This window comes from Camelus dromedarius, chromosome 23, assembly GCF_036321535.1.
Source record: "Camelus dromedarius isolate mCamDro1 chromosome 23, mCamDro1.pat, whole genome shotgun sequence".
NCBI lineage: Eukaryota > Metazoa > Chordata > Mammalia > Artiodactyla > Camelidae > Camelus > Camelus dromedarius.
Genome location: NC_087458.1, coordinates 15,650,681 through 15,658,484, shown reverse-complemented (window position 1 = coordinate 15,658,484; position 7,804 = coordinate 15,650,681). Strand labels below are relative to the sequence as shown.

Below are 7,804 nucleotides of genomic sequence, written 5' to 3'. Positions count from 1 at the left end.
GGCTCGTTGGTCTAGGGGTATGATTCTCGCTTAGGGTGCGAGAGGTCCCGGGTTCAAATCCCGGACGAGCCCTCTTTTCTTTCTCTAGAAGAATCCGTTTCTAAAGGAACTAATTTTTTTTTTAAATAGATCCATAAGTGTAATAAATACATGTTGGCGAAAACCACAAAGTTGAGACATTTTGAACTTAGAGCACATTTTATGTTCAACTATCGTTTAAAGACGTAACCTGGGAACGTAGAAAGTTCGTCCCCTCTCCTGCCAGTTCCAGGGTCGAGCATGTGTGTAAGGGACGCAGAGTTCGGGTCTCAGCTGCCTACAGGTGCTGTTTAAACCTGCTCACGCCCGCGCACGCCCACCGGCACAGCGGGGCAGGGGTGACCGCTGGAGGAGGCCGGCGCGCCCCATCACCGGGGTCCCGCTCATCCACGGCGCCCCTTGCTCACGTTTGGAGTGTTCGAGGGGCACCCAGGATTCCGAACGGTGCGTATCGTCTGTTTTACATGTTACATTTTAATGCCTTGCCCTCGGACGTACAGAAACTGCATATTGTATGAATTGACCATATTCGATCCTTTACTTCGTAAAGGGACTCAATATTCGAGCTCAAGGGACTAAAAGAGTTTCATTTCAGTCTTTAAATGGCTTGTGTGAGAAAGAGAAACTGCTTTTTAAATTTTACGCTTAGACAGAAAAAAAAGCCTGGGCTCGTCCGGGATTTGAACCCGGGACCTCTCGCACCCGAAGCGAGAATCATACCCCTAGACCAACGAGCCGCTCTCGGCGAAAGCGCTCCTGGTTCCTCTCTTCAGTCTTGCCCCGCCTCCGGCCGCACTGCCCGACCGACCGCAGCCGGCGACCCTTCTCTTATTCCGGAGGTCTCGGGTCGGAAACTTCTCGCCACTCAGAGAGAAAGCAGGAAAGGACGCGCATTTTGCCCAGCAGAGCCGGGCGTATCACCCAGCGACCGCGCTCCGCGCCTCGGCCTGCGGCCGTCCGCACTCGATCCGAGAAGCTGCCTTCCCCGAGCCGGGAGCGCGGTGGCGGCCGGGCGCCCGGAGCCCGGGAATAGGAGGGCGCGGGGCAGGGCCCTGGGACACGCCGGACGCCACCGGGTGCCCGCAGCTCAGTCTCCCCGCCACCAGTTTCGCTCCTTGCGGAGAGCTCAGACCACCCTCCGCCCACGCCACCCTCAGTGCCCCGTGCCGCGTCCCGATCCCGTCCCCGTCCTCTGCACTGCCGCTGGACCACGCTAGCGGTGGGGTGGAAAGGACCGCGGAAGAGACACGGGGAGGGATGCACCTTATCCCTGGGAGGGAGTGATGTGGCCAAGAAATCTCAAAGGAGAGAGTATTCACAGCTAACTTTTTTAGAACGTTCGTTTTGGGATCGTGCTCTCTTTTACGCGCTCTGCATGTACTGAGCTCACTGTATATACGTAACTGTCTGTCCCTTAGGTACTACTGTTACCCTCATTTTGCAGTGAGGTAATTCATACCCAGAGACGTTAAGTAGCTCACTTAAGGCCACAGTGCGAGGAAGTGGTAGCCCCGAGATCTTGGAAGGGGTGGGGGTGGGGGTGAATGGGAAAGGCCATGAAAGGAGCTGGGGAGGGAGGGGATAGATTTGGGTGTCTTGGTGGCTTGGAGGAGTGGAGAAGGCATGGCAGGGGGGAGGACCTTCGCCCTGGGACCAGCCCACCTCCATCCCCTGCTGTAACAAGGAGGAACAAATCCGGCTCTATATTGAATCCCTTTCTTTCACTTTAACCTTTGAGTTTGATTACTTTTGCTACAAGTTAATCACTAAAGGGATGTTGCCTGTAGCGTAAAGTACACATAATGGCTCATTACTGGGAACCCTGCCTACCATGCCTGAGTGTTAAGCTAAAATACCTTTGTTAAAACTCACAAGAAACGTCCTGACCAGGCCCACCTGTGAATGGCTGCAGGAAAGAAGAAATTAACACATCCCCTCCCGATTCTGGCCAGAATCAGGAAATATTTGCAACAACTTATCGCCTTTTTTTAAACTTTATCTCCTCACTTCCCCCTCGTTGTTCTATAAAAGAAACTATCATTTAAACCTGAGCAAGAAGATCCTGTCCCAAGGAACCATCTTCTCTGACTGGCTTTCCAAATAAAGTCGCCATTCCTTGCCTGGACAACGTCTCTCGATTTCTTGATCTGTCCTGCTGGGAGCAGTAAGAGCTTGGACTCGGTAACCCCACAGTTCCAGCCTATCCTAAGGCCCTTCCCCAGTGGACAGAGAGTGCAGGGTCTCTTTTCCTTAAGGTTTCCCGGCCTGGGATCTTCAGCAAGCCTTGTCTGCTTGAGGCCTGCACTCCCCCCTCCTTCCCCACCTGCTACCTCCTTGTGGTTTGTGGTTTGTGGTTTGTTGTCTGCTTGCAGAGATTCCTCATTTCTGGAAACCCTCTTCCATTCAGCCACCTTTCATTCTGGATCCCTGGAATGCATTGCTCCGTAGCCTGGTCAGACGGTTCTCCGAGGGTCCAGGTGGTGTTTTGTTGACTGACAGCTCCCTATATGCACAGCGTCTCAGCTCTTCCATCCCATCCTTCCTCTGGATGCCAGTGGGCACTGGAGGTGCCAGTCAATGATAGAAGGTCAGGACCAGAGCCAACACCCTTGGGGAGTGTGACAGAGGAAATACAAGTGGACGTACTTCAAAACAAAGAGAGAAAGCAGAAAAACCTTTCTATAATCCATTCTGGCCATGTAGAGAGATCCCAGAGCCTTGCCGCTCCCTGGAGGAGGAGGACATGCCTAGGGTGGGCAACTCTGTCTGAGTCTTCCTTTGGCTTTGAAAGCACATAAACATTTTAATTACGCCTTCTCCCTGTCTGAGACCACTTTTCTTCCTCCTACTGAGCTAAGGTTTGAGACCCGGAGATTGCTTTTAACCTACTTTCGTATAGTTCAAGACTGGGTTCAGGAAGGTGAAAAAAGAGGAGTTCTCATTAGGAGGAGTCCTGACCAAAACAGGGTTTGCCCTCCCCTTTGAGACCATGGCTTTGCTGGGGCTCCCTCTGCTCTGTCTGAGCTGTATTCCACTCCTGGGAGCTCCCGGTCATTCCCTTTGCTCGCCAAGGTGTCATGGAAGATGGCAAAGCTGGAGACATCTCCTGCCTTTGCTAGGGTCCACTCTCAAGGTTCTTGTTATTACTGTTTTTCAATTTCCCACATCTGTTTCCCCATCCTTTTAAATTGTTTGTAATGATTTTTTTTTTCTATTTCCTCAAGATAATATAGCATCATTTTCTTAATGATTCTTCTGTGTGATAAATTACTGGTGTCCAACGTTTCATTGATTATAAATATTGTTTGATCCATTTGTGTATATACTTTCCCCATGTTTTGCATGATTTCCTGAGGACGCACTCCCAGAGCTGGCACGGTCAAAAGGAATGATGGCTTTTATGGCTGTCCATGCAATTCCATGCCAATGAGCTTGGCTTGGCAGGTTACAAGTAAGACGAAAACAGATGTGGAGGAAGAGGACTAGTAGCTCTCAGAGAACTTTGAAACCCATGATTCAATCTTTTAATTTAATTTAAGGAATTTGGTGGCTTCTACACTTTTGAGAATGGTGGTAGGTTAAAAGCACTATTGAACATAACAGTTTTGACTTGGGGTCAGTTGCTGAGAGGGCAAAGATGACATGAGAAAAAGTGGGTCCATTAGGAGACGATTAGAATAACTCTAACTCTGAAATGCTGTCAGGGTTGGTGCCTTGAAATTGTGAACGGCTTTTAAAATCACTTATGTTGATGGCTTGGTGACTATTTTATAACTAAAATTTGCTTGCCACTGAGTTCTGACCTAATTTAGGCTTAAGTGATGCAGAGATGGCTCTGACTAGGCATGGTCAGCCCCTGGAAGTGAGAATACAATTTAATCACACGAATCTGCCATTCAAAGGAAACTTCTGGCTAACTCGGCCCACGGGACTGGCCTCACGACTGCGTGCTGAGCCTGGTTTGCTGCCTGTGGGGTTGGCACTGGCTCACAGGTCATCACGGTTGCCATGCAGATAGGTTTGCTTCGTCCACTGCAAGCCGTGTCCTGATCCACACAGAAACTTGGATCAGATCGAACGTATGTGTCTTTTTTCTGGACATACCAGTCTAATAGCCGACAACAGCTTCAGTTACATTTTACTTCCTCTGTGGTTTCCCTCAACGATCCTTTTTCTGAGACTTATCTCATGCCTCTCCCAGAATTTTACAATCTCTGAATCAGCAAGAATGAATTTTTGCAATTGCCCCAGCCCTTTCATCTTTCGTTAAAATGTTTCCACTTGTGTTAAGTTTTGAGTGTGCCTGAGGCCATAAATCCAACAGGAATCTAAGATCTAGATTGTGAAAAGAACTGCCTTCTCCCAGGACACCTTCATTTCCCCCGGGGGGTATTGTTACTCCTCCCTTTTATACAGATTTGGTCTTACTCTGGGTGTTATTGGATGAATAGAAGAAGACAAAAGTGTATAGTTTTTCATGATCAAAATTGTGACTGTTTATGAAGACACACTCACGATCGAATGTTGCAAAACAGAAAGATACACAATTACATATAGTAAGATCCCAGTTTTGGAACCACGACGAATTCAAAACCAAACATGTACATGTCTATAGGCATTAAAAAAAAAAAAACTAGAGGAAAATCCGTAAAATATTAATACTAGTTATCTCTGGGTAGAAGGATGGCAAATAATTTGTATTTACTTAAAATCTTTTCTTTTCCTGCATGAATGTTTAAAAATAATGATATAATGCTTCTATAATGAGAAAAAATAAAGATAAATAATATTTTTAAATCACAGAGAAAACAGGGTTCTTAAATACTGTGTTTCCTTGTGCTTGGTAGAATGAAAAGAGACACAGTATTAGAGGCAAGTGATGCAAAGCAGGCCCTTTTGCCTTTTCCCATCCAAGCTGCTTCCAGAAGTCGTCAGTAAGGCTGCTACTGTCGTTCCTGAGGGCCCAGGAGTAGCCGGGATGGGAAGTGCCCAGCACCATCTAGCACCCATGGGGTCCTTAGATAGTCCAACAGTAGGGACCAGTGTCTGAGTTCCTGCTATTTTCTTGGAGGGGAATGAGTATACCATTCTTTGAGTACCTACCATGTAATCATTCTAGAATCTTGTTTCTGAACGTTAGTTAAAGTGCAGTTCAGCCCACTCATGCTTTAAAACGGGAGCAGGTGGTAAGTGTGATAACCGACATGACAGGGTTATTCAAGTTCAAGTAATTTTTTCAAGTTTTCATGGGAAACTACGCCTTAAGGGGCCAGAGTCATTACTTATGGGGGTTCCCAGTGAGGAGTCGTAGCCTGTGCCAGCCCCTTCCTTCCACGTCCTGTTTCCCTCATAGCATCTCCCTGACTGTGCCGACCAGGATGTTGCAGAGTCCACTGAGGGCCCACAGCTTTCCAGGACGAGGAGGAGAAAGAAGTCTCTTTGTTCCTGTTTTTGAAGTGAGTGGCTCCCTTTTTACTGTGAGGCATTTAACACATCCTCTGAGGAGTCTTAAAGAACCAGCGTGTCCTGCCCCATCTGACCACAGTGGGGCCTCTCCAGAATTCCCACAGCTTTCCTCAGACGTGAGGGCAGACCTGTAGTAATGGTCATCCCAGCCTCGTGGCCACTCTGGCCAGGACGTCCCTGGGCTAGGAGGGCGCCGGACTTTCAAGCAAGGCTGGGAAGTCGGGAAAGTGTGTCTCCTGCTTTCTGTGGGCCTTGCTTTGCCTCAACCCCTTCTGGGAAGGCTTTCTAGAACTAACTCAACACAAAGTGTGATGACAAAGGAGGCTTAAAACCTTACTTCACTCAGGATGTGCGTTTTAACTGGGAAGGAAGGCTACAGCCAGTGAAATCAGTTGTTAATTACGACCCTTCAGGCATCTGGTATCAGATGAGTGAATTATTGGGCAGCGATAAGTGTTGAAAAGAGTCCTATTCCAGCTCTGAAATCACTCATTACTTAACAGTTACAAGCACCTAGAATGCATGAGGCACGGGCATGAGGAGGAACAGCACAGACACCACCTGGACCCTCACGGAGCTCCAGGCTAGCTCTGAACATGGCAGAACAGGATGACATAAAATGGGAGCCTAATTTTCTTCGGTGCCTTATGAAAATTAATTCTGTTTTATTTGCCCAGCAGTTGAATTTTACTCAGTTCTCTCTTCTTTTTTGCCTACTCAGCATGACTTCCTTTAGCAACAGCACCCTGATTTCACCTGGAGGCCCCCCATTGCTCTTACTTAGAGGCCTTGCAGGTGAAAGCGAACTGACTCACCTGGCCCCTAACCGCAGGAGAGGGCCTGGGACGGAGGCCCGGCCAGTCTGATCTCTGCATCTTCTTCATCATAACGATTGGTTCAGGCATGGCTGTAGGAGCCCCATGGAGCCTAAAGAAAACCTTTGTAGGATTCCCTGCACCCCATATCCCCTGTTACTGGGAAAAAAATAAGTTTCTTCCATTGGGTTTACAGGCTGCATAGAGCCTGCTTGAGAATGTGGCCAACACAGAGGAAAGCAGTAACAGAGATTTCTGGCATTGCTTAGGTGATTGTATTTAGGTCTATCCATGGATTTTCAATTATATCATTCAGTATATAGGTAAACAGAGAGAAGGAGGGAGGGAGGGAGGGAGAGAGAGAGAGAAGGAGAGATTCATAGATGTTAATTGTTTTGTATCAGCCAGTTTGAGTTGAGTTCCTTTCATTGGCAGCTGAAGGTCCTCATTCATTCAACTGTATTAAACTTTTAACCTCGCAAGAGTTCCTAATCAAAAGAAGATGATGAACTGGTTGCCTGTCCACTCCCTTTTCCCCGATTTGATATATATTTATGGAGTGACCAGTCAGCTGCCCACAAACCCAAACTGGTCTGGCCAACTGGGCTTTGTTCAGGGTGACAGTGAGGAGAGTGGTCTGTGGCCCCAGCCAGGGCTTCTGGCGGTCCTGTCTCATTACACTTGGCTGAAACAGCATCACAGCCCCCCTTTTAAAATTGGCATATTCCTTCAAAGCATTCAAGTTGGTTTTTTCCCCCCTGCTCCCTCTCTGAAGGAAGGAAGGACACAGGTTAAAATTCAAGCTAGACTACAAAGGTGGTGGAAGAATGACTCTGACGCGTCTCTCTAGCCTGTAGCTGTGAAGGACCAGTGTTTCCCTTCAAGCTTATTAAGAAAGCCAAAATGCAAGCCTTCCTGGCCTGGTGATGGCTCTGTGCTACCTAAGACACAAACGGATTTCTTTAATCCCCACTTTGAAATCCCAGTATCAACCATGCCGATGCAACACCCGAATGTGGTTGCTCTGAGAAAGGAAAGCAGTAAACAGCCAGGTTGCGGCACCAACAGAGAACGGGTCCTGGTCCTGCCTAAGCTTCGTGAATTCCCCACCAAGAACCCCATCTCAGGTAACAACCCCTGGGGGTGGCAGCCTCTGTGTTTTCACAAAATAGATCAACTACATGATGAACAGGGAACTGGGGAGACAGAAAGGTGTTTTGACAGCATCACACGTGTTCCTTCAGCATCGTGTTCTTGTCATTTTTGATTGCTCCTTCCTTACCCGCTAGTGTAAGGCATGGACCCTCCAGAAGGAAAACAGAGTTGTATTTTCACATCTACATTCCATCTATACCAGTCCTCTCTAGGAAAGGCAAGTGGCAGATTTCCCCCTTTCATCACACACCCCTCAACAATCATGCTCACATCCACAAATCTCTTGCCCTGTTATGTGCATGAGTATATAAACAACCCAAAGACGTATA

At 47.9% G+C, this 7,804-nt stretch overlaps 2 non-coding genes across 2 annotated transcripts; one reads left to right on the top strand and one right to left on the bottom strand.

Moving 5' to 3' along the window:
- Nucleotides 1-72, top strand: TRNAP-AGG (transfer RNA proline (anticodon AGG)). The gene has a single exon. It is a non-coding gene; the product is annotated as a tRNA-Pro (tRNA).
- A 632-nt stretch (nt 73-704) lies between these two features.
- On the bottom strand, nt 705-776 carry TRNAP-CGG (transfer RNA proline (anticodon CGG)). Its single transcript has one exon. It is a non-coding gene; the product is annotated as a tRNA-Pro (tRNA).
- Nucleotides 777-7,804: the final 7,028 nt, after the last annotated feature.